At 44.8% G+C, this 27,842-nt stretch overlaps 1 protein-coding gene and 1 long non-coding RNA gene across 4 annotated transcripts in view; both read right to left on the reverse strand.

Annotated features, from left to right (window-relative positions):
* NTM (neurotrimin) overlaps positions 1–27,842 on the reverse strand; it is a 956,964-nt gene that overhangs the window by 588,176 nt on the left and 340,946 nt on the right. The window lies entirely within an intron of this gene.
* LOC138427333 (uncharacterized) lies at positions 22,163–26,408 on the reverse strand. The gene is made up of 3 exons (XR_011251950.1): positions 26,276–26,408; positions 25,659–25,744; positions 22,163–22,700 (listed from the first exon to the last, which is right to left on the reverse strand). It is a non-coding gene; the product is annotated as an uncharacterized lncRNA (long non-coding RNA).

Here is a 27,842-nt window from a genome sequence, read left to right on the forward strand (position 1 = left end):
AGGGTAACAGGCCGGTAGACCTCTGCCTTGAGCAGGTAGGGAGATGAGGTACTGGGCAGAGAGTGAGGAAGACAGGGGGTGGAACCGGGAATCCTGCGATTGTTACAGTAACTTGTACGGCAGCGAGCAAGGCTCCAGGGAAGGTGATAATCTTGTTTCCAGAGTAACATTTTTCCTGACTGCAAAAATAAAGACAGTAAAAATACATGAGTGTGTGGCAACATGCCTGGGGCTTTGTGTAATGTCCTAGGGTCTCTCTCAGTAGATGCTGCCTAACCGGGGAGACTCAGGGCCTCTCCACACAGATGGGTGTAGACTGTGCCCCGTCCAGCCTGAATGACTTGGCAATACCTGGGTTCATGAATAGAAGAAAAAAAGATGGTGTCTCTCAAAAGGAAATGTCAGGCAGGTATTCTAAAAGACAGCTTTAGAGAGAAACAGGAACATTACGGTAATTGCTGCTGCTTTTCTGTCACATGTAAGCAGGTGCCTAATGGCTTGTCACCTGGGGTCTTCTAAGTCAGACCTAAATAAACAGACCAAGGAGCAAGCACCCTGCCTGCCTTGGCTGGGCATCTGTGGAACTACAGAAGATGCTGCCTAAACACGGCAGGAGACTTGGACAGCAACAGGAGGAAGTTCAGTGGCCCTGCACCCAAACCAGGGACAACACAGCAATGTGAGTGGAGGGACAGATCTGGGTCTTGGGGCCTAAGGCGTCAAGGTAGGACCTCCATCTAACAGGCCAAATTCCTTCCACTGGAAAAAGGGAAAGTAAGCCTTCCCTTAGTGTTAGTTCTCTATCCAGTAGTCAAGTATGGATATGAAAGTTGGGCCATAAGGAAAGCTGAACACCAAAGAATTGATGCTTTCAAGCTGTGGTGCTGGAGAAGACTCTTGAGAGTCCCTTGGACTGCAAGGAGATCAAACCAGCCATTCTTAAAGGAAATCAACGCTGAATATCCACTGGAAGGACTGATGCTGAAGCTGAAGCTCCGATACTCCGGCCACCTGATGCAAAGAGCCAACTCACTGGAAATACCCAGAGGCTGGGGAAAGATTGAGAGCAGGAGGAGAAGGCAGGGGCATAGGACAAGATGGTTAGATAGCATCACCGACTCAAGGGACATGAATCTGAGCAAACTCTGGGAGTCTGGAAGTGAAGGACAGGGAAGCCTGCTGTGCCGCAGTGCACAGGGTCACAAAGAGTCGGACCCGACTGAGCAACTGAACAACAACAGTTAATAATAATGATAACTGCCAGGCTCAGTGGGTGCTTGCTCTGCGCAGGTACAGGGCTGAGCACTCAGCAAGTTCTGCACAACCACTCTTCAGGGCGATCCTGGGAGGCAGGTATTCCTGCTATTCCTCTATCTGTTGCTCGCTCACTCAGTCCTCTCCGAGGCTTTGTGACCCCACGGACAGCAGCACTCCAGCCTTCCCTGTCCTTAAACTCTAGGAACTGTGGTTTCATTTTGCCCAAACTCACCTCAAGAAGTAGCCAAACTGGGGTTTAAACTCAGGTTCACATGACTCGCAAGCTCTGTTCCTGATGATAATGGCTCTTGATGATGAATATACTCACAACGGACTTCACTGCGGATGAAGTTGGCAGCATGTATTACACCTTCCCCAGTGCCCAGTGATGCTTCCTAAACCCAAAGAGGGTTTAGGATTCTGGGATCTAAGTGATGAGGACATGGATGGCTCTGTGCTCTTTTTTATCCAGCCAGATCAAACATGGGGGCCGGCTATAAGGATGGGGCCAAGAGCAAGGCCTTACGTGGAGATCAAAGACCCCACGCTGCTGAAGAAGCCCCTCTGTAGCCCCCTTGGCAGCACACAGCCCCACACAGCCCCTGGGCTTTGTGCAGAGGACCCAGGTCTCCCCAGGGAGCAGAGAGAGAGCTAGAGTCTACCACGCAATCCCCTCCCATCTGTTCTGCAGAAGAGCAAGGGATTCTGAAAAAGCACATCAGATTAAATAAATTAAAAGAATCGCACCCCCGTGGGAACACTCTCAAAACAGAAAGTCATTTGAACCGATGTACGATTCACTTACAGCCTCTCTCCGTATAGGAAATGAATACAATCAAAATCAAATCACTCTTCACTGGGTGTAGTAAGAGGCGGTCCACAGCCAGGGAGCGAGGTGGGAGGAGGGGAGCAGGTCACAGAAGCCACAGTGTTTACAAAGCCATTAAGGAGAATGAATAGATCCAGTCTGGTCCCAAAAGGCAAAGAAATGTGAATGTTCACGTATAAATAGAAAACGTTTAGAATGTTATTAATTCAAGGCAGAGCTCCAGCTTCTGGATGATGGCTGTCTGGGTGTCTGGTTGGCTGCAGTGACCCCTGCTGGTAGGAACCTCTCTCTGCGGCTCTGGTCCCTTATTTTCAGAACGCTCCGAGGTTCTAGGGATGTGAGGCTTCCCTGGTGCCTCAGATGGTAAAGAATCCGCCTACGGTGTAGGAGACACAGGTTCTATACCTGGATTGAGAAGATCCCCTGGAGAAGGGAATGGCAACCCACTCCAGTATTCTTGCCTGGAGAATCCCATGGACAGAGGAGCCTGGAGGGCTACAGTCCAAGGGGTCGTAAAGAGGTGGATTTGACTAAGCACCTACCTAACAGTATTCACCTTCAGAGGTTTCAGGAATGAGGGGGACGCCTGAATCCATGTGTATACACTACATGGTCCACACCCTGGACATTCACCCCAGAGCACCAGCCACACTGCACTGGATTAGAATCTAATCCAGTACCTGGCACACATAAGCCCTTAACAGAGCTGGTCCAATAACTGCATGACCAAACACGCACAGCTCTACTGTAGCAGCGAACGTTATTTGTTCCTTGCTGCCCTAATCTTGGGGTCCTCCCAGGTGACTCAGTGGTAAAGAATCCACCTGCCAGGCAAGAGACACAGGTTCGATCCCTGGGTTGGAAAGATCCCCCTGGACAAGGAAATGGCAACCCGCTCCAGTATTCTCACCTGGAGAGTCCCATGGACAGAGGAGCCTGGCGGGCTACAGTTCATGGGGTCACAAAGAGGCAGACACGACTGAGGGACTAACACCAGACGGCAGGAGTGTAGGAAAGGAAGGGTAACAGGCCACTGGACCTCTGCCTCGAGCAGGTAGGGAGATGAGGTACCAAGCAGAGAGTGAGGAAGACAGGGGGCAAAACCAGGAACCCTGCAACTGTTACGGTAACTTGTACAGCAGTGAGCAAGGCTCCAGGGAAGGCGACAATCATGTTCACAAACAGTCAGACGTGACTGAGCAAGTAAACAACAACAAACCTTAATCCTGCGTGAACAGTGGCGTTGAAACCCCTTACCCCTCATCAGTGGGTTCTGCTAGGAAAGCTGTGTCGTGTGTAACTGAAGTCACCATGAGAAGTGACAGGTGTCCTGCGACACAGAGGTGATGGGTGGCTGGTCCTGGAGCAGGCACGCCTGAGCACAGGACGATGAGGGGCTTGCCAGAGGAGGTGGGAGGGGCGGCGAGGTCCTGAGCATCAGTGGCACCGGCAGGACAGGCGCACGGGGCTTTCAGGACGGACGTGGTGTTGCTGGGAGCTCCAGTGGGAGATAGGTATGGTAGTGTCTGTGTTTGAGACGCCATGTGATGAAGTGTCCTCTTCATCCTGAAGAAAAGCTTGAGCTTATCCTATGGTCCGCGGGGACCTCTGGAGGGGAGAGGGGTTACGCTGAGACTCGACATGGTTTGTTTTGCACTTTGTTTACATAGCTCTGGCTAGATCATGGAAAGTGGTTTGGGGAGGGAGGAAGAGGCAGAAAGCCCCACTGCGAAAGCTACTGCATTTAGTAGAAACACAGGAGGGGCTCCACTGAGATGTCATAGTAGGAACAACAAGGGAGAGAGTGATAGGAGGAAGGCCTGGGAGGTACAGTCGGAAAGCCTGGACTCGGCCACTCTGCTCTACAGAAGCGGGGCCAGGATGGGGCTTCAAGAAGGAATCCAGAAGGAGGCATGGTTTGCAGGGGAACTCAGAAGAGATGCTGCAGCGGGGGCTCTAAGTCACAGCCGGCATCTTGGCGACGGAGTTTTAAGCTCATAGGAGTTGTGGCTGCATTAATAGTTTTGGGAGTTGTGAGTTTATAGACTGCAGTAGGAAAAAGTCTATTTTCCATCTGTGCCTTAGTTTCCCTCCGGCGTATTTACATAAACAGGAAACTGTGCCTAAGGGGAGCAGCAGCGGATCCTAACAAATGTTTATAGCAATCATCTTCTATTTGCGTAATGCTTTACAATGAAATAGGTTATCTTATTATTTTCCTTACCACAACCCTACAGATGAAAATATTTTAATCCCAATTTTACAGGTAATAAAATTTAGTGTCTAAGATGAGGCGACTTGGCTAAAAATACTGTAGCACACCCATGACTTCGTCGAGATTTAATCTCCAGTCTTCTGCCTCTTTTCTGTACGTATCACTGAGTCTTTGTTATAATAATTTGTTGACATCATTGTTATCAGTCTTTTTTTCTTGATGGTACACTAGACTCATGAAGGATGATACTGAAATTTCAGGTTTTATAAGAATGCTAAGTGTCTGAAGCAGGGAAAAAAAAAATAAAAGCAACGTCCCATCATATATAATGCTCTGAGCTCTTTGGAAGATAAAGGTTATTTAAATGCATAGGCTTATTAATGTCTCTGCAAACTCACAGTTCTATTCATCTGAGCACAACCTGGAACTGCAAACTGTGCAGCGGAGACTGCCAACACACTTCACGCTTATCTTGATGGGGAAAATTATGTCACAAGGATCGAGAAAGGCCACTTAGACCCTGGGTGCATCATGAAGAAAGAATTCCTGAGCCGCTGTCTTTTTTTTTTTTTTTTCCCCTCTGTGGTCTCCTCCTTTCCTGTCTGTGAAATGTCCACCGCACCAATTCGGCTACACAAACCAACACAGAGCGCCCAGTTGGGCAATGTGTCACTTTTTCAGGCTTGGAAAAGAGCAGCCTGTGCCCCAGTCCCAGGCAGGAAATGTACCAAGCAGCTCTGGACGACGTCCCTGATGGTTGCCACAGAGAAATAAATTACATCTCTCCAACCCTGAAAGTCACCTTTGGAGGGAAGATGTTTTCCTGTTCTCCATCATATCCGCTTACTTTATCCTTCTAGTTATCCATAGGAGCAGGAGGATATAAAGACGCCTGGAAAGGGCAAATGAAATGTCCTCAGATGAGTGATGACACGGGCTCAGGCGCTGGAACCCTTAGGTCCCCTTTCAGCACCCTCTCCCCTGCCCTGGACCACCCAGCAGCCCAGGCTAAAAGCAGAAAAATAGGCACCCATAAGAGAAGGAACTTTGTCCCCTGAAATTCTTCCTTTGGTGAAATTAAAAGAAAACAATAAATAAAATGGGGTTTCTTATGCCCAATGAGAGGGATTTATTTCAGTGCTAAAACTTCACTTATTATCTGTCGGGATGTGAGTTTCCCCAGGAGTGAACTACAGCGGGAGGATGGAGTGTTGAAGCCCGAGGCATTGTTAAGCCAGGGAGATGACTCTGCTCACAGGAGAAAGGGTGCTTCCCGTGGGATCCATCATATTTGCACAGGGCGCGTATGCTTTCCGATGCCTTCACAGTTATTGTTCCACGTTGTCCTCATCCTAGAAGGTGGGTAGTAGCTTCAGGAACCCTCTCAGCTTGAAAGAGGAGACTGAGGGAAAGAGTCCTTCGCCCAGGTCTCGATGGGCCTCCCAGCCCCAACTGCAGGCAGGACCCAGATGCTCCGTCCTCTTGCGGAATCCTACACACCCCACAGGACAGCTCCAGGAAACAGCCCGGCAATGGGTGAAGTCATCATTCTCACTCAAGACTCTAAGGCCACAGAGTGGTCTCTGGAGGCCCCACCCATCAGTAAGTCCTCACAACCCCAGCGGAAGTCTCTGCCTTGTGGGCCAGGTTTGTTTAAAGAGAGTCACCCCATGGACATCCCTGGTGGTCCAGTGGTTAAGATTTTGCACTTCCCCTGCAGGGGACATGGGTTTGATCCCTGGTCAAGGAACTAAGATCCCACATGCCCCAGGGCAACTGAGTTGGGCACCACATGGAGAGATCCCACATGCCACAGCTAAAACTCAAAGCAGCGCCCCCTAAAAAGAGAACATCACCCCTTTTAAGTGGCAGAGACTGCTTCTGGCTTCAGCTATCCTCATCAAGGGACTGTGTCAGCAGGCAGTGCTTGCATTTACCCCAGAGATGAGCACACGTACAAGCCCGTGGCCCTGGTGGACTAATATTTATGGAATCTCCAGCAGCTCTGGTGTAACACAGGCAGGGAAGGCACAGTGCAGTGTGGTGATGTCAGAGGGACATGTGATCACCAGGGGCTGAACAAAGTGCAGCCATGCCCTAGTCTGTACCTGGGTCCTGAAGAAACTGGACTTGAGGGCAAGCACCTTAAGTTTGCTTATTTACCCCAACTGTTTCAGAGTCGAGAAAGCACCATAATTAGGAGATTCTTGAGTTTTTAACATTACTTGTTTAATCCATATTCAATTCCTTAATTGCCTTCTCAGTTCCTCTTACCTTTTCGGGGCAGGTTTTCTATAGACGGTTGGAAGAGGAAATTGCCAGCAACGTTTGAAACTGGGGGATATTTCCCCTGGGACACTCACTTTGCTTATAATGACAGTCATTTCTTTTATGTTTTTATTAACTTGAGTAGGAAGGAGGGGTTGCTTTGCATGTTCTGTATTACAAACAATAATAATATCCATACAAATGTAAGATAGAAAAAATACCCACATTTTGTACATTTGCTGAAATATTATAAACTCACAAGAATAAAGTCAATTATTTAGTCCCTTTAGAGTCTAGATTTCAATTTATTCGTATGGAATTTAATAATACTTAGCACTTTATGCATCCAAAGTACTTTACAAACATTAACAAATTGATCCTCTCGACAACTCCTTCAGGTTAGGAATAATTACTTCTGATTCACTGTTGGGAAAATCAGGAAAGGTAAAGAGGCTTGGTTCAGGTGACAAAGAAAATCAGTTGTCTCCAAAGATAGGAGGCAGAATAAGACTTGCTTCCCCAAAATGGGCTAAGTTTGGAACATCAAGAACTCCCAGTATAAAAAGACATTGAGGTTTCATCCTCAGAGCCAGTCAAATGCAGGCAGATGATTGAAGTCACAAGAAAGCTTGAGGAAAATAGAAATGATTAACAAAACAGTATGTGGTTGGGGTGCCAGAGATGAGCAGACATGACGGTGTCTAGGAACTGGAGTTGGTCCTCGATGTAACAGCACTGCCCAGGGTTAAAACAACTCTAGATAAGTTTCTGATTTATCTGGTTCATGCTGAAGAGTGTACACATTTTTGGAAAAATAAGAACAGCTGTTTCTACTGTTTCACACAGCTTCCCAACCTCATTGCTTCTTGCCTGTTCTTCTTGAGATATGGAAGTAAAGGGCCAATGCCTTGCAAAGGGTCAAAGCCTTGCAAATATCAATACATCTGGGAAGTGGGATGTCCTCTGCCAGACATATCTTTCTTCTGGCCAAGCATTTAGCAGGGATACTGCCTTTGGTGACTAAGTTTCATTGAATTCATGACCCTGAATGCACTGAAAATCCACACTGGACTTCCCTGGTGGGCCTGTGGTTGAGAATCTGCCTGCTAATGCAGGGGACGCAGGTTTGATCCCTGCTCTGGGAAGATTCCACATGCCATGGGGCAACCGAGCCCGTTCACCACAACTATTGTGCTCTCAACTGCTGAGCGCATGTGCCCTAGAGTTCAAGTTCTGAAATGAGAGAAACCACAGCAATGAGAAGTCCATGCGCAGCAATTAGAGAGTAGCCCAAGCAGCCAAAACTAAATAACTAGACATAGTTTAAAAAGAGAGAGAGAATCCACATAGCAAATTAGCAAATTACCCTTCCGAGGAAGAGTACTAGGAAGGTCCTATTCTTAAGTTTTGTTGGGTTTTATTTTGTTTCACAGTTTGCGCAGAAACTTGCCATCACTAGTTTCTAGAAAACAGAGTGTTGATTTTTAAAAGGAAATTTTGTAAATGTAAATCTCGTAACACACTTCATCTTTACTTCTCTTCTAACTCTGCAAAAATGTTTCTTAAATAATTATCAGACATCAGACATGGATCTATCCTAACCAAGAATCATTAGTTTTAAAATGTGAAAAAAACACAATGTTAACAGTAGTCAGCAAAACACACAATAAGGAAAAGGTTCATTAAAAAAATAAATAAATAAACTTGTTAAGTCTTCTGCATGTGCCCTGTGAGATTAGCACCATGTCTCAGCTCTTGTGGAAACAATTGCATACTTCACGAGCAGGGGGGTGCGGAAAAAAAGACAGAGATGGTTTTTATGAAATGCCTGCTTGCAATAATTGACTGAACAATCAAGCATAAAGACATCAGATGGTTCATATAAATGCATAAACAGTTGAAAAAAGTGAAGTTGAATCCATCAGCCTCTTGTGTCAACCTTCAGAGATGCTTCCTCACACATATCTTTAGACAGTCAGCACTTAGGCATTCAGCTCATACAAATTTAATTTGTGCACTTGCTGGATTGTTGCTATGAAAAACAAACTATTATTTCATTTCTATCTTCTCACCCTTCAACTAGATTCTGTTCAACTTGAATACGCAGCCCCTTTTCTCTTTCTCCCAGAGCAGTCAGTTCTCCTTACTTTGGTTTTTACCTGACCAGCTTGTTCGCCAGGACTTCCCCTGCTCTTAGTGAAAAGATGTTAAATGAAAAGAAATAATTCATGCTCCTCCTCTCATATATTTCACTCAGAGCTGATAACATCTTGAAACTAACGTAAGTGCCTTATATCTAATATCGGGAGCTCTTTAGCTACAATCCCAGTTTCTATATAAGGCAGTTTGTTGCTTCAGCCACAGTGCAGATGGCAGATACCAAGAAAGACCCATGTCCTCTTTCGTCGTATTGGTGCTTTCTTTAAAAAAGGAAAAAAATATATTTATATATTTTTTTATTTTGTCAATATAGGTAGTTGAACTCAAGGATCACAAAGGGAATACATATAAGCACCACTAATTAAGTAGAAATGTCACTTAGAGAATGAGGTAACATATTATTTAGAAATATTTTCTAAAGGCCACAACCCATTTTACCCAGAACTGATACATTTTGAGTTTCTTTATTGAACGTATGTTATTCGATGCCTATAGAGTCTTGTTTTCTTATTTGATTGTGTAGCTCACAAATTAGGCAAAATGTAAATCATCGTTTACTCATTCACTGACTCATGCTCTCCTGTCTCTTTGAGTTTCTTCAATTATCTCCCTTATTTGAAATTATGCTTGCAAAAAGTTTGTTTGTAATACTGAAATATTAAATTAGCTTAACTGTATTTTACTTCCTAATTATGTTTCCGTTAAAAGGTTCGTGATCATCTCAGTGAAAGAAGCAGGCCAGTCAGTATTTAGGGACAATCCCAGTTGCAAACGATGATCCCAAAAGCAGAGAGTCCTTCTGTGGCTCTGACACGTTGAAACTGGGGTTTAGCATCACCAGTGGGACTCAGAGCACCAGTCATTGCTTAGCGCTCAGACATCCAAAGCAGGGGAGGCAAGGTCAATGCGCAGGTGCAGACAGCAAGCTGCCACCCCTGTGACCCACCTGCCTACACTCCACCCGAGCCCCTCCTTCTCTGGGGAGGCTGTCTCCCTGGTCTCTGGCTGTGCTCACCACGTTCCTCTGCAAATATCCTGTTTCTTAAAGGTCGCTGACATGATCAAAGATGATCAAACTTCCCTCATGACAATTACACGGCGCCCGAGACTAGCCTGCCCTCAGTTCCAGCTGCCACATTCAGGGTCAATAAACTATTATTCTAACTGCTTTCCACAGCCCACTGACTCGAAATTGACTGCCTGCAGCTCTGTTTTACTGCATGGAGGACAGAGAGAGAGGGAGGGAGATTCAGAATCATGAATTTAAGGAAGGAAACTCCAGAATCAAGAAAAAAAAATTCAGAAAATAAAAATTTTCTAGAAATTTTACCTAGTATGAGCCATTTAAAAGCACACACTTGGTTCAACTGCTGTCCTCACCTAGTCCAATTTGTAGGTAAGTATTATCTGGTCTGGGCCTCCCAGGTGGCACAGTGGTAAAGAATTTGCCTGCTAATGAGGGAGACATGGGAGACGCGGTTTGATCCCTACGACGGGAAGATCCCCTGGAGGAGGAAATGGCAACCTAGTCCAGTATTCTTGCCTGGGAAATCCCATGGACAGAGGAGACTGGCAGGCCATGGTCCATGGGGTGCTTGGTCACTGCTGGGCAACAGCATGCACGGTTATCTAGTCTTGTGTATAATAAGCTAAAATCAATAAAATGATAGCATCTATAATTGCCACTTAAAGGGGGTGTACTTGTGGACTGTTCATGAGTTCAGGTGCTGGGCACCCTAGGGTTCCTGGGTACATCATACAGTTGATTCCCTACCATGCCCCGCAAGACAGGCAAGAAATATCGTCTTCTTTTCACAGATGTGGAAACAGAGGCAGACAGCTGTAAGCAGCTTTCCCAGAGACCTGGAGGTGCTCACTGGCTAGGGTGGGGTTTGAACACTCACCCTATAGCCTCGTGAGGGAACTATTAGTCTGATCTTGTCAAGAAGAAAACTGGGAGTCTGTGAAGAAGGCCGCTGACTCAGCACTGTGCTCAGGAGCCTGTCAGAAGGAGGCTTCAAACCCAGAGGCACCTCCCAAACCATCGATTTTTCCATTAAGCCAAACTGTCAGATAATCGCACTCCTGGGTCTCAGGGCTGGGCGTTTAGCTCCTTCCTCATTCCTGGTGTTTCCCGTACACCTGAGCCCTTCACTGGGGTTTTTTGCAGAGTGTTCACCTTTAGCTGGTGCTGGGTGTCTGTCTGTACTGAGGAGTGAAGAGAAACCAGAATCTCAGGCATCCTTGGGCAGCTGCATTCTCCCATCTGAGACCTACTGTTGCACTGTTATGCTCCTCCTCTCCTGGGGACAGACATGGGGACTCTAGCCAGGAGCAGAGCCCTTGAGTGACAAGCAGTGGCTTCCTGCCCTGGACAGGGAGGCACAGAACAGGGTTCGGCACAGGACATTGCTCGGTTACATGGCGCTGAGCTCACTGGATTCTGGAAGCTTCTGAGGCATCAGCAGTGACAGAAGAGGTACAGGCGAACTGCAACCAGTGTGTGGTGGTAAGAGGTTCCTTGCAGTCACAAAGCCACTTGAACATGGAATTCTTTCTCTCGGTGCTGAAAGAGTACTGATGTAAGAAAGATGGTTACTTATCCTTGAAACTTTCCATAGATGACACTGTTACCCCCACTTTTTCGGTGGGAAAATAAAGCTCCCAGAGGCTGAGTAACTTGCCCATCACTATAGTAAGTGATAAGTTTGGGCTTCAAATCTTAAATTGCTTGATTCCAAAACCCATCCTTTATGTTTATTCCACTCCAAAAATGTATGCTGTTTTGACTTCTCGAAAGCCATCCAACCATAATTTGACTCATTAAAAAATGATAATAATAATTTTTTAGTGATGGAGTAGGGGTGTGAGAGTTTTTTCCACCTGGGAGTCACTGATTCTCAATCATCTTTAAGATGTCACTGTGAGCAGGGTGTGTGGAAAGCGACTGGTACCTCACCTCACTTGGCAGATGGAAAAAAGAGAAATAGCCACTGGGGACCAATGACAGCACTGGAGAGATCGGAGCCCACATCCCTCGGCCCCCAGTTCAATCTGAAAGAACAGGTAATCTCATTTTGAGCCTTGGCTCACTTAATGAGAGTTGTCTACACCTCCCGGGTTGACTTTCCAATGTATAAAGTATGTCTGAACAACCCTCTCTCCATACACAAATCATTCAGACCCAACATATTATGGGGATTTTGGAGGAATGCTAGCTACAGTGTGAATAAATAGTTTGTATTCACCTTGTAGGTGTCACAATCAAATAGGCTTCTTTGGGGAGTGATACATGGCTTATAGGCAAGACTAAATGTCCACCTGAGGACCATATATCTAATTATACCAAACAGTGGTACAGCTACATATATATATGTGTGTGTGTATGTGTATATATGTGTGTGTGTGTGTGTGTATGTGTGTGTATAAGCAGAATTAGAATTAGCTGTGGGAGTCGGGGTATGAAGAAAGGCCATGGTTTTCCTGGAAATTCCTCTAGAAGTCACAATATTGAATACAACATAAAAGTCACTTCACTTTCATTACTCTGGAAAATGTCTTGTTGGTTCTGCCCTATCTCACAAGTTCTTACCTTGATATTAATTCACAGTGACCATTCTTAGCAGGTGAACACAGGCTTTTGGAAGGCAGGGTGGTCACGGGCAATGTGCAGGGACCAGGAGAAATGTATCAAACCCTTCTTGTTGTCGACATCTCAAAGCACAGGACTGAAATGCTTGCAACAAACAGGACAAAGGGAACCTCCATCGCCACCCGCCTGCCCCAACCTCCTCACTGTGCTGGGGACCTGAGCCCCAGGTTCGTCTGTGTTTGTACGGATTGGACATGTCCACCCAGAGGAAGAATTTGAGGGGAGAGATCTGGAAATGATGGCTAACCCAGCCCATCCATGGGCAACCCCTTGCACCGTTGCCATATGAAATCCGCTGCTCCAGGCCACCCCTGCAGCCTCAGGACCATGGAGAGGGGAAAATGCCCTGAGGATGAGAGAGTCGGTTTGAGCTATAGTGGAATTACAGCCATGCGGTGAGAAAACACAAATTTGGCCCCTGCACAGGCATATATTGTCTTGTCCAGAAATTAATTTTCATATCAAAAAATAAACCATATAACTCCTGAAACTGACAAGAAAGAGAAAATGCAGCAGATACAACCCCGGGCCCTGGGGTGTCAGCCTTGTACTGGGCATTAATATTTCCGACAGAGTTTGAGAAGAATGGGAGCTCCCCCACACCTCCCTGCCTCACTCGAGGGCAGCAACCAAGAATCAGATTCTAAGCGGAAGAAATTTGCGGAAGCCAAAGGAAGGGAGGGGGAGGAGGCATAAAAGAGAAAGACAAAGGGGAAAGGGAGCAGAGAGCACAGACATCATCAAACCAGATGCATTCATCTTCCCCAGGATCAGAAAGGGAGAAGGAAAATGAGGTCTGATGCTCTTTTCTGAGTTCTGGAGGGCAAATGAAATAACAAATAAGAAAACGCTGAAAAAATCAACACAGTTTATACCAGACAAAAGCAGAGGGGCAGTAAAAACAAATAGCATGAATGGGTTTTCTGCTGAGACACAGAGCGGAACAAGCAGGCTAATTGAACTTCAGAACAGAGATTCTCCTTGATGCGGGCTGTTTGTGGTCAGCCTGGAGTAAGTCCTCAGATAAAGGGGTGAGACCCTCCCCCTCAGTCCAGCTCCTGTGCTCCTGTGATATGCCCCTCCCCTTCCAGTCCACCTAGAATCTTCCCAACTGCCTTTTCTTAGCCCTCATTGCACAAAGTGGGTGGGGCTCATCTCACGTGACCAAATGGCCCCCTCTTATGTGAGCGGCCATATTTAAGAGGATACCTTATCTAGTGCCAGATATCAATACATCAGAACCCAATGAGTGTCCATTCCTGCCCTCCTCCCCTTGACACCATTAGCCTGACAGCTTGACATTCACAGGATGTCAACTTTCTAAATTCTGAAGGTAGAGCACGTTCATGCATTTGAAGGAGCAGGTATAATTTTAAGCTCCCCGAGGACAGTTATTATGTGCGGGGTTCTTGCCATGGCAGTGGTCCCTGCACAGAAATAATGGCTTATTTATAAAGTTAAGCCATGTCTCAATAGCACATGAGGATATGATGGGTCCGCACTGAATTCTCAGCTGAGACGGATGAACTTCCTCCCAGGACAGAAGCAGGGATGCCGATCCTCTCCCCCCTCATCTCTTCCTCCCTCTTCTCTCCTCCCCTGTGCTGCCCAAGGAGAAGCCAGGGGGATTTTTGCAGGGCTGTAACGACCTAGAGTTAAGCTGATCATCTACCTCTTTCTCTCGTCTTTGTTGTGTCCTGGGCTGCCTTGCCAGAGAGTAAACAGTGTTCAGCTGATATGTTATGTATCTTGGGAGCTGACAGATCACTGGCTTCCTGTCATCTCAAGCTGATAAAGTGTCAAATGAGATGGAACAAAAAGTGAGATCCATTTCTCGGGAGCAGCCAACACTGGACTGACTGATGTTAGGAGGAGCCAGAGCAGGCAGTGGGCGGAGCTGCCCGGACCCTCCCATGTGCTTCAGAGCTTCCTAAGCAGAGCAGACTTTGTCTTGGGCAGACAATGCCACTTCCAGAGCTGCCTAACCGAATGCATCTGCTGAGGACTTTGGAAGGTTTAGGCAGCGGAATAGACCTGGCAGACGGGTGGAGGACAGATAAAGGTGGGTGAGTAGGTAAAGGAGAGGCAGACTATTCCCATGGCCTGTTGGATACTAAGCAGCTTCCGCCATGCGGAAGCAGCTCTGGAATCTAGGACTGGCTGCCCAGGGTTGTAGATTTCCAGCATCAGATTGAGGCATCTGACTGAGGACAAGGCATCTTTCCTAGATCCATTTCTTCCTTTTGAAATAGTGGGAATTAAATCAGTGTTGAGAGGAACAGCTTATCCAATGCCCTACTTTTTAATTTTTTCTTTTTTTTTTTTTTTTTTTTGGTATGTTACAAAACTGAGACACAAGGAAATGAAATTTGTGGAGGATTCTACTGCTTTGGGATTTCCCTGGTGGCTCAGTGGTAAAAAATACGCCTGCAATGCAGGAGACATGGATTCAATCCCTGAGTCAGGAAGATCCCCTGGAGAAGGAAATGGCAACCCACTCCAGTATTCTTGCCTGGAGAATCCCATGGACAGAGGAGCCTGGCGGGCTACAGTCCACGGAGTGGCAAAGAGTTGGATACAGCTTAGAGACTAACCAACGACAACTGCTGCTTTGAGTGTTTACACAGACAAACTCAACCGTACCCAAGGATGTTTGTCTAGAATGGAAAACCTGGGGTGTGGCCAAGGTCTCTGACCCCCACCACTCCAGGGCTCTCTCACCAACATGTGCATGGCCTGGCAACGTTCATCTTTGTCATAAAAGTAACAGAAGGAACACCTGTGTTACAGAACACAGAAGCCCTCAGAGAAACTGGCAAGCACCAGGTGAACGCAGCCATGACTGAGGGTCAGTTAAAGGTAAAACTTTAAAGGTGTTCAAAGCCAAACACCTCACCACTGCTGCTGCTGCTAAGTCACTTCAGTCGTGTCCGACTCTGTGTGACCCCATAGATGGCAGCCCACCAGGCTCCCCCGTCCCTGGCATTCTCCAGGCAAGAACACTGGAATGGGTTGCCATTTCCTTCTCCAATGCATGAAAGTGAAAAGTGAAAGGGAAGTCGCTCAGTCGTGTCCAACTCTTTGCGACCCCATGGACCGCAGCCTACCAGGCTCCTCTGTCCTTGGGATTTTCCAGGCAAGAGTACTGGAGTGGGGTGCCATCGCCTTCTCCGAAACACCTTGCCACAGGACACACAAAACAGGACTTGACTATTCTGTTTATTTTTTTTTCCTCCTGATTTTGTTTCAAACAGTAAATTGCCATTCCCTCGGACTTTCAATACCCAGGTGCTTCATCAAAATGACTGTTGTGTTACTATAGTATGTTTCATTTAGAAACATTCATTTTCCCAACTTTTCTCATGAGTTGTATGCCTAGTAATAGCACCGATTTCTCAGATGGAGAAACTGAGGGTCAGATTCAATAAGGGTGCACAGAACATGGTAAGAAATACAGTGTAAAATTCCCCATCAGCCCTGCAAAGTGTTCACAGGAACTGGACAGCTGGGAGAGAGCCTGGGAGTCTCGCCAGTGTCTAGCCAGAGGGGAAATATTCTTCAGTGTGGCTCTCGTAATGAAAGAGTTGTCCTTCCTTTTCTTGATCTTTTTTTTCGCCTTTGCAGCACATTTTTGGCAGGATCAGCTAAATAAGTGTTATACATCCTAGCACCTCTTGAGACCTTGGTGGCAAAAAGGCCACTGAGTAAGAAGCCAAGAATTTTCAAGCTCTCTGGGAGGATTTTGTCACATATCCCTGGCCAATCTTATTAGCACCTTTCACAGGGAGCTTAGCCCCTTGGTTGAATTTTCTTAGCTCTCTCAGTATTTGTCATCTCATTCGTATTGTTCTTGGTGTTATTTTAATTATTCTCCATTCTTATTATTGGATTTTAATTTTCTGAGCAGCCCCTGGGTGATGGTGGAGAAATAATAAGAAGAGATAAAACAACAACTGTTGTGTGGAGTGGCACAGGGAATACTCTGCTGCTGTCATACGGATATTGTTGTTGGATTATTAATAGATTGTTAATAATGATGCCAGTAGTGGCAATGATGAAGTAGTTTTCATCTGGAAGCTGAGAGCATGTTAGAGAAATATAACTTGTGCATGTTCACATATGTTAGGGTAGTGTAAGCGGAGGAGTCTGGGTGTTAACAATGTCTCTACCCTAAATTTAGAGAAAATAGGGCCATACAAGCTCAAGGAAGAGCAGGGAGTCATTGACATGAGCAGTGCAATTAGGGACAGGCGTCCAATTCTTGTCTCTGTGTCCTGTGCATGACGAATGATGAGGGTCACTCCTTTCGGATGGGGCCCAGTCCTGTTGACCTCTGGGTCCCTCTAACACACTAGGAAACACATACCTGGCCCACAGTGTATGTTTGCTGAAAGAGAGGAAGGCAGGGAGGCAGGAAGAAGGAAGGAGAGACTCACTAAAGTAGAAAGGTGTCGATTAAAGTCAGAGAGGAAAGGGCGGAGGTACCAGGCCCTCAGGTGGACTTTCTCAAAAGCTCCAGCTGCATTATGACGGTCATTCAGCCACTCCAAACCCAGGTGTATTTCCAGAGTGACTGGTAAGCGGGCTGCCCTGGTGGCTCAGATGGTAAAGAATCTGCAGAGGACAAGTCAGCTTCTGGGCTGGGGCACGAGAAGGCAGAATGACGGAAGGGAGCTCAGTGACCAACACGGTTGTCCTCGTCTTCCCTTGCCCCGCCCCCAGCTCCGCCACTTCCCCATGTGGGTGCTTTGCTGTCTGCTGTCTACACTGGACAGGAGTCACTGCTCATTGCTACTTTAAGCCCATTTTCAGGTCATCAATAAGTTACTCCAAAAAATTACCTATTACTGTAGGCAAAAAAAATTAATGAACAGTGATGCTCTTTATAACATTATTCAAAATATTAGATCATTGGAATTATCTTAATGATCAATAATAGGAGGATGTTATATAAATTATGGCCTAACAATATGATAGATTATTATGCAGCTATTAAAAGAGGGCTTTTAAAGGCATGGGAAAATGTGATGTGGTTAAATGGGTGAAGAATAGAGAAAAAAAAAAAAAACAGGAAAGGAAACTAGAGGGCAAGGTCCTGGTTAGCGGAGCAAGGAAGGAGGAAGTTGGATTAGTAGGTTCCTCTTGGGTGCCAGGCTATCGGGATTTGGGTTTAACTCATGGGGATGGGCTTCCCTGGCAGCTCAGATAGTAGAGAATCTGCCTGCAATGTAGGAGACGCAGGTTCAGTCCCTGGGTCGGGAAGATCTCCTAGAGAAGAGAATGACTACCAACTCAGTATTTTTGCCTGGAGGATTTCATGGACAGAGGAGCCTGGCAGGCTACAGTCCATGGGACCGCTAAGAGTCAGACACAACTGAGCAACTAACCCTTTCACTTTAAGGAGATGGGGAAACAGCAAAATTTCTTTGTAAAAGAATAATGTATCTGTCATTGTTCATTAAATCAGGGCTTTACTATTTAGTTAAAAATTGCTGCTGCTAAGTCATTTCAGTCGTGTCCGACTCTGTGTGACCCCAGAGACGGAAGCCCACCAGGCTCCCCCGTCCCTGGCATTCTCCAGGCAAGAACGCTGGAATGGGTTGCCATTTCCTTCTCCAATGCAGGAAAGTGAAAAGTGAAAGTGAAGTCGCTCAGTCATGTACAACTCTTCGCGACCCCATGGACTGCAGCCTACCAGGCTCCTCCATCCATGGGATTTTCCAGGCAAGAGTACTGGAGTGGGGTGCCATTGCCTTCTCCAAGTTAAAAATTAGGTTTATCTAATAGCATGTTAATGCTATAAATTAATAAATGATCATCACTGTAATGGTGTTAATGTAAAACATTATATTATATTAACAGAATCAATCAAAAAAGAAACCAAAACATGTAATTAGGAACAAACGACTAAAGCACATGAGACTGTGTAGCTTTCCCAGGTATATATTATTTGCAGGATGTAATAGTTGAGAATATTATTAATTGATTTGATTCTTCTCGGAGGGATAGCTCTTTAATAAAAATGAAAATTATGGCTCATTTTTTTCCTCCTACTCTGCTTTCTATAACAAATCAGTGTTTTAATGTTTAGATGTTCTTTGTGAAACTGACATGTGATTCGTTATCATGTAATGATAAGTATGTAATTATGATAGCATGGTTCTTGTTTTATGCAGGAGTATAATTAAAATAATATTTGAAACAGTAAAAATGCATATGGAAAAATATACATCATCTACAGACCTGCACCATGTACCCTGGAAAATGACAAACGCCCACACAAATAGGCATCATCCGCAAACAGTCGTATGTCTTCAAAGAATGCATAACCTCTCTGGGCAAATGCCACATTTCACTTCAAAATATGTGGTTTTTTTCCAAATAGCTTTTGATACTGATTATAACATAATTCCACAGCAATAAGAGAATTGACACTCTATGATTTCAGTACTTTTAGACCATAAAATTTTTGCACACTGTTCTATATCCCTGGATATGTTCCAGTGTCTCCAGTGTTTATAGTCTATGGGAACTTGAATAGAATTTGTTTCTTGCTGTTGTGTGAAAATTTGTATAAATCTTAGTTATGTTGAATTGGTTCATAGCACTTTTCAGATCTACTATGTCATTCTATTAACACTTTTCTGTCAATTCATTCTACTATTATTTGAGAGATTGATATTGAAACTTCAACTAAAAATCTTAATTTATCTAAAGTATAATTGTAATAAACAGTTGAACTATATGTAACTTTGTTCTATACTTTCCAAATCTCCTGTAAATATGTTGTCATACTTTCATAATTCAAATAATAAAAAAGAGAGAAAAATAATACACAAACCTATTGATACAAACAGGACTGAAGAATATAGCCCCAGGCTGGAGATTATGAGATTTCATGTGACAAAAAGACCCAAGAAAATCAAAAGTGGGAGAGAGGGATTTTATTAAAATTACAACTGATATATTGCCTCAAAATTTGCCCCAAGGAAATCTCACAGAGAGAAAATTAGTGTTCAGTTCGATGTGTCTGATGACGGTGGAAAGAGGAACAGGGCAGTGGAGGGTGACCAGCAGACCTGGAGATGGTGAGGGCCTGGGGGACTGCAAGGTAGCGGGAAATAGAGGGGACAACGGAGACCGACTATGACAGCGTGACCAGGAAGAGGAGGCTGATGGGACAGAGAATGAGGAGAGAAGTGGATATTTATAAAGACCCAAGTTTCCGGCTCAGACAATTGGGCGAATAAATAACAAATGGGGCTAATAAATAACAAAACACAAGCTGGATTTTGCATTTTCTATTGTACTGAGAACTTGCTACAGCTTATCTCATTAATTCTCACGACAGCCCTATGAAACAGGTTCCTTAATTGTCTTCACTTTACCGAAGAATAAACGGAGGCCTGGAGCGTGCACGTAAAATGTGCCCAAAGTCACCCAATTAAGATGTTGCTGTGATAGTGGAATTTGAGAATGCATGCCTCTTCCTGACCTGTTATACCACACACAGTAGGACATCAGATGGACAAGCATATGTGCAGAGGGCAGCCCAGCTGGGGTGGGGGTGGGGGGATTGTGCAGAGGGATCACCGAGGTACCGAGCAGCTACCAACCATTGCCAGCAGACACAGCCCAAGGAGTATTCTCTAGAGAAGAGCAATTCTCCACCGTTGAGCCTGTGTTGGGCTGGCTCCTCGCCTCTGAAAATGCATTTGGGTGAATTCAGTCAAGAGGTTCAGCTGCCTGCCTGCTGGTGAATTTCATCAAAGAAGCGTGGCAGCCTACATTCAGAGCCAATTCTGTTATGATTGCTTCTACTAAATCAGGAAGAAAATGGAAAAGATTGACATACGCAGACACAAGCTTGAGCAGAAGTCTGGAGAGGTGATGATCGGTGCCCCAGCCATGACCTTTATTTTCCATTAATGGACCTGGGTGAGTGTCAGTTGTGTCTGAAGCTGCATAAAATGCACTGAAATAAGAGGGATAAGCAGGAACCACTAAGAGCCCTTTTAGAGGAATTTGGAGTTGATTAGATAACATCATATACAAGGAAACGCTCTGATCTCAGACACAAATGGAAGATTGGCATCAAAACCAAACACTGACCTACCCAACCAGACTGAGTTATTTTAAGCAACATGAAAATGGGAGCTGATCTACATACCTTTGATCTAAAGAAACCAGATAAGTATAAAGTTGAGAAAGATCCACAGTGCTCATGATTTTCTTTGGAGTTCTCTAAATAGAGCAAAATTAAGGTCAAGAAATTGGACATGAAGGTACAAAGAGAACACATGGGGGGCAGTTAAGGCTGTGGACCCTGAAAAATTTTAGAACCAACAATCAGGTCTCCCATTAAACTATGACTATTTTCCTGGCCTGAAAAATTATAAGGGAAAACAACTCTACATTCTGAATCTCTAAGGTATTTCACTGGTTTTAATAAAAGCAGTCTAGCAGTCTGATGTCAGAAGCACTGGGTAATAATACCCTAAGGAGAATAAAAATAGTTTTTTTTTTTTTTAAATAACAAAACCTGATGAAATCTTACTGACTTTGTTCTGGAACAGAAAAGAATCTTCCTGGGGACTGTTCTATTTCGGAGAGAAACCACTGACCTCAGATATTTTGCTGATCCTAACAGAATTCCTTAAAATTTGAATTTTGCTTTTCAGGAGGTACCCTAGATCCATACCTGGCTATTGATCATTTTTCTTCTTCTTCCCTTTCTCCCATTTAACTCTCCCACTAAGTATGGATGTTTCCCAAGGCTCAGGGATTCCTTGCTCTTCTTCTCCTAGAACTCAGATCTCTGCACAACTTCAGTAACCACCCATGTGGTTTATCACAAAACTCAAAGTCCAGGCTCATCCACTCACACACATGCATACTTTATAAGACATATATCACCCCTTGGGCATATTCAGATCTATCATCCCCACCTCAAATGTATCATGTTAACAACAAACGTGCTGAAAATAAGCAAGCAGCTAATAAGCACACGAAAAGATGCCTCAATTCATTAGCCATCAGGGAAACAGAAATCCAAACCATGGTTATCACTGCACAGCCTCTGGGATGGCTGTAATAAAAAGACAGGCTCTGACAATCGCTGGTGAGGATGAGAACTTGGAGCCTTCATCCTTGGCTGGAGGGAAGGTAAAATGGTGAGACCAGATTGGAAAACAATTTGGTAGTTCTCCCAAGTGTTAAACACAGAATCACTAGTTGATGCAGCAATTCCAATCCTGGGTATATACCCAAGAGAAATGGTAATGCGCATGCTTAGTCACTCAATCGTGTCCAACTCTTTGTGACCCTGCCAGGACTGAAGCCTGCCAGGCTCCTCTGTCCACAGGATTCTCCAGGCAAGAATACTGGAGTGGGTTGTCATGCCCTCCTCCTGGGGATCTTCTCTACCCAGGGATCAAACCTACACTTCCTGCATTGGCAGGTGGATTCTTTACCCATTGAGCCACCAGGGAAGCCCGAAATGATAATGCTGCTGCTGCTAAGTCGCTTCAGTCGTGTCCGACTCTGTGCGACCCCATAGACGGCAGCCCACCAGGCTCCCCCATCCCTGGGATTCTCCAGGCAAGAACACTGGAGTGGGCTGCCATTTCTTTCTCCAATGCATGAAAGTGAAAAGTGAAAGTGAAGTCACTCAGTCGTGTCCAACTCTTAGCAACCCCATGGACTGCCGCTTACCAGGCTCCTCTGTCCATGGGATTTTGTGATAATACATGCCCACAAAACAACTTGTATATGAATGTTCGTAGCCCCATTACTTTTATTTACTTGCAATGACCACCAAAAATATTAAATCTATCCTAAATCTGAAAATACTGAGAAAGTATCTGGACAGATCAGGGCATAATCTACAGAGAAGAGATTTTTTTAAGTCGATAGATTCAAAGGAGGAGGTACTGGTTAAAATGTTAAAAGAGGAGATAATGCTTAAAACATTTAGGAGAGATTTAAAGGGGACTTGAAAACACAAAGCCTCCAAGGGAGAAAAAAAGGTCAAAAAGGAAGGTAGAAATGCTCTTGGCAATAGAATTGTGTAAAGGAAAAGAAAAATTAGAAGGCAAATTTAGGGTACTCTAGGGTAAATTGTTAGTCACTCAGTCCTGTCTGACTCTTGCAAGCTCATGGACTGTAGCTTGCCAGGCTCCTCTGTCCATGGAATTCTCCAGGCAAGAATACTGGAGAGGGTTGCCATTCCCTTCTCCAGGGGATCTTCACAACCCAGGGATCAAACCTGGGTCTCCTGATAGTAGGCAGATTCTTTACCGTCTGAGACACCAGGGAAGCTATAGGGTAAAAGACAATCATAAAACTGGAAAACTCAGAATCCTTCCCCTACAACCAAACAAAAAACAAACAAACCCCTGGATTGTGCTATAGTGACTGTAGATAAGAGGTTTTTATGGATCATGTTCTGGGCGAATAAGAACTCTCTGATTAAACCTAGGTTACAAATGTTTTCTCCATGTTTACTTTAAAAGTTCTATAACTGTATACTTTTAGGTTTCTGATGCATTTTGAGTTCATTTTTTGTTTAAGGTATAGCCTTTAGGTTGAGGCTCAGTTACTGGTTTTTTTTTTTTTTTTAATATAGCAGCATTATTCATGATAACCAAAGAGGGGAAAGATTACAATTTTCTATTGATTAATTAATGGATAAATAAAATGTGGTATATTCAGACAACTGAATACTATTCAGACATGAGAGAGAAGGAAGCAGTGATTCATGCTACAACACAGATCAGTCTTGGAGACATTAGGCTAAATGAGAGAAGTCACACCAAAGGCCACATATAGAATAGTCCCATGTACATTAAATGTTCAAAATGAGCAAATCCAAGAGAAATACGGGGTTTCTTAGGTGGCGCTAGTGCTAAAGGATCTACCTGTCAATGCAGGAGACCCAGGAGACTTGGGTTTGATCCCTGGGTTAGGATGATTTCCTGGAGAAGGGAATGGCTACCCACTCCAATATTCTTGCCTGGGGAATTCCATGGACAGAGGAGCCTGGCTGGCTATAGTGCGTGGGTTGCAAAGAGTTGTACACAACTGAATGACTGAGCACACACAGAGAAATAAAGTAGTAGTCCCTGATTGCCAGGGACTGGGAGGATGGGGAGGGAGAGTGATGGCTAATAGGTACAGGTTTTCTTTCGGGAGTGATTAAAACAGGTTCTGGAGACAGTGGCTATGATCGCACAATTTCATGAATATGATAAAACCCACTGAATTGTATACTTTAAAGGGGTATATTTTAGGAAGATAAATATCGTATTTTAACATATATGGAATCTAGAAAAATGGTACTGAAGAATTTATTTACAGGGCAGCATTGGAGAAACAGACATAGAAAATACACTTATGGACATGGGGAGAGGGGAGGAGAGAGTGAGATGAATGGGAAGAGTGACATGGAAACTTACATTACCATCTCTATCAAATAGATAGACAATGGGAATTTGCTGTATAGCTCAGGAAGCTCAAACAGGGGCTCTGTATCGATCTAGAGGGCTCTATACCGATCTAGGGATGAAGTGGGAGATGGGAGGGGATATATGTATACCTATGGGTGATTCATGTTGAAGTTTGACAGAAAACAGCAAAATTATGTAAAGCAATTATCCTTCAGTAAAAAAAATATTTAAAAAAAGGGTGCATTTTACTCTGTATAATAGGCTTTTGGTTCATCTACCTTATTAGAACTGAGTCAAAGAGAAAGACAAATTTCGTATATTAGCACGTACATGTGGAATCTGGAAAGATGGTACTGAATGGAGATGCAGACATAGAGAACAAACTTGTAGACACAGTGAGGGGAGTGGAGGTTGGGACGAATTGAGAGAGTTGCATTGAAACATACGTTACCACATGTAAACTAGGTAGCCAGTTGGGGTTTGCTATATGATGCAGGGAGCTCAAACCTGGTGCCCTATGACAACCTAGGGGTGTGACATGGGGTGGGAGGGAGGTTCAGGAGGGAGGGAACATACGCGCCTACGGCTGATTCATGTTGATGTATGGCAGAAACCAACACGATGTTGTAAAGCAAATACCCTCCTGTTAAAAAGAACTACACAAAAAAATAAAAGGTACATTTTATAGATGTGAACAACAATGTCAATTTTTGTAAATGAACTTGTTTTCATAAATATCCCATGGGGATATTGGGATGTTGTCTAAATCTCCCATCTTCATGGGTGACAGGGTGTCACCTCAAGCACCCAGGTGCCTGCATCGACCCCAGCAGTATCTACCAAGTGTTCCTCCTATGTCGTGGTCTAACAGTTAACACGTACTGACCACCCAGCTCATCCCAGGTGTTTTACATGGATTAGCACATTTAATCTTCACCATGACCCCTTCAAGCAGATGAAAAACTCAGGGCAGTAAGGTTATGGATATACGCATACATTTTTGCTGTTGTTTAATTGCTAAGTTGTGTCTGACTCTTGGGGACCCCATGGACTATAGCCCCACTGGGCTTCTCTGTCCATGGTATTTCCCAGGCAAGAACACTGGAAAATGGGTTGCCATTTCCTTTCCAGAGGATCTCCCCAACCCAGGGATTAAACCCACATCTCCTCCACTGCCTGCAGATTCTTTACTACTGAGCCACCTGGGAAGCCCCATATGCATACATATACACAATGGAATATTACTCAGCCATTAAAAAATGAAATATTGCCATTTTCAGCAGCATTCATGGAGAATATCATACTAAGTGAAGTAAGTCAGAGAAAGACAAATATTATATACCAGTTATAGGTGGGATCTAGAAAATAATATAAATAAATCTATATGCAAAGAAAACAAACACATGGTTACCAAAGAGGGTAGGAAGGGGAAGGATAAATTAGGAGTATGGAATTAACACATATAGATCAGCATGCATAAAATAGATAAATTACTGTACAACACAGCAAGCAATATTCAGTGTTTTGTAATAGCCTATAATGGAATATATATATAATATATAATAAAAATAACATAAAAATATACATGTAAAACTGAATTGGTCTGCTCTATACCAAAACTAAAACAATATTGTAAATCAACTAAACTTCAATAAAAAAAAATAAGGTTGCAGAGAGAGTTCGACATAGATAATCCCATTCCACATTTTATAAACTGCTCTCCATCTTTTAGCAGAAAATAAAATGGAAAAGCAAAACACACTGCTCTGAGTTTGCTCCTGTAATTCCTCTTTTCTTGACTGATTCTGCCTCCCACTGTCCAAATCCTACCTGTTCGGCAGGGCCTAAGGTCAGTCACCTCTTCCCAACACTTCGTTTCTTTCTGCTGTTTCTCCCAGAGTCCTTGACCTGTGCCCCTGGAGATCAGAGGCAGCAGCACCGTTTCAGAACTTGGTGGTGATGCAAGGTCCCAGTCCCGACCCCAGACCCTCTGCATCTGGGACTTGGGCTCAGCAACACACATCTTCACGAGCCCTGCATGTGGTCCTGACACACCAAAGTTTAGAACCAACCCCGGGGGCCAGAGTCATCTCCTTAGAATGGCAGTCCCGCCCTCTCTCTCTTCAGATCAACACCATCCAGTGGGCTCTCACCTCACTGTTAGCAAAACCCAGTCTCCGAAACAGCTTTCAGGGTCCTATACGTCCACTGCTTCCCCTTTGCCTGCCTGACCTCATGTGCCCAGCACCCACTGCCCCGTCAACTCCCGCCACTCTAGTCACAGCACCCAGTGACTGGAGAACGTGCCAGGCTTGCTCCTGCCTCAACACCTTCACTGGGACGGCTTTCCGAGCCTGTCACATGCTCCCCTGAGGTCTGCATGGCTTGGTCCCTCCCCTCCTGCAGGTCCTTTCTTTTCTGACACCTACCCTGGTCACACTACTTACAATTAGGCTTGCCCCCATCAAGACGACTCATTTCTGTTTTCTGATTTTTTTCTCCATTGGATATATCTGCATGTAACATTGTATATATTTCACTTCCTCAAATTTTTCATTGGTCGCCTCACTGTGCAAGGATGTTAGCTAAGAAACAAGAGATCTTGCTTTATATTTTCCTGTTTTGTTCATTGACACAGTATCTGACTCATGTGGTGATGAATATTCAACACCTGTTTGTCAAATGTGTGAATTTAGCACTTCTTTCCTGTCTTCCCTGTTTACGAGCTACCCCATTCATTGTCGTCTTTATGGTCAACTAGTGTGTAAGCTTCATGAATGACCCTCTTCACCACCATGTCCAGCACCAAGCTGAGAACTTAGAAAGCATGTGATGCTTCTTAATTATAGATCTGACCACATTGTCCCCTGGACCTGGGATTCAAAACAGAAAGCCCATGTGGTGCCCCTTATTCGTCCAGAGCCCCCTCCTCTCCACTCCCTCCAGCTCACAGCTCAAAACCCCCAGCCTGCTCCCTCTTCCCCTCCAGCCGCGATTCCCGGTCCTCACCCCTGACATGTAAAGAGTCCACTCTCGCTGGCTGCTGTCCCCGCCCCAGGCTCTGCCTGCTCAGGCAGCCTCCATCTGTCCCTCAGCTGAGTTCCAGCGAAGCAGCATGACAGCCGAGATCCATAATTTATTAGTGCCCTTCTGCAGGGTTTTTTCTTTCATTTTCTCTCTCTCAGGCATCACTTGTACCCAGGCCTTAGTCAACACCATCAAAGGGACTGCAGGTGTTTGAAAGGTCCCCAAACGAAGGTAATTCAAGTCAAGTAATGCACTAAGATTAGCAATGAGAGATTCTGGAACATTCTGTGCTGGGAGAAAAACATCCATATTCCTTTAAGTAGTGCCCTGGACTCTCTCCACCACCCATCTTACATGCATTTGCCTGAATGTATAGGAAAATCACATTTTGCTCTTTGAAGAAACATGTGCAATGTTTAAGGTGAAGAATCCCTGAGAGGGGGCCAGTCAGCATGCATGAGTTGTCTTCTCAAAACCTCAGTAGGCAATATGTGTTTTTAATAATCATTTGGTAATTAACAGCTGTGATTCAAAGCCTTTCGTTTGGAAAAATAATAATAATTTTACTTCCTGGTGCCAGGAGCCAGATGGGCAGCGAAAGAGAGAAGCCTCCAGCTATGTATCAGACAAGTAGAGAAGGTGGGGTCCACAAGCTCCCTGGTGACCTTGCAGCTGGCGCAACATCTGGACAGGAGAACAAAGCCACGGCCTGGTACCTGCACCCCTCCCCCCACACACACACTGTTCCACTTGGCGCTAATCACAGTGCCAGCATAAAATCCCAGCTCGAAAATGTATAGCCCCTCCCTCTGCTGACTCGTTAGAAATGACCTTCTTTAAAAATGCACTGCCAGATACATAATGTCAAACTGAGAAATTATTTTGAAATTTGCTGTAAAGCAATTGCATTGGCCCTTTGGGCCTTCTTGCTGCTGGTCATCGCCATCTCCCCTCTTCCTGCCCCCTGCTGGTTTCAGTCACCTCAGG

Source organism: Ovis canadensis, chromosome 21, assembly GCF_042477335.2.
Source record: "Ovis canadensis isolate MfBH-ARS-UI-01 breed Bighorn chromosome 21, ARS-UI_OviCan_v2, whole genome shotgun sequence".
Taxonomy (NCBI): domain Eukaryota; kingdom Metazoa; phylum Chordata; class Mammalia; order Artiodactyla; family Bovidae; genus Ovis; species Ovis canadensis.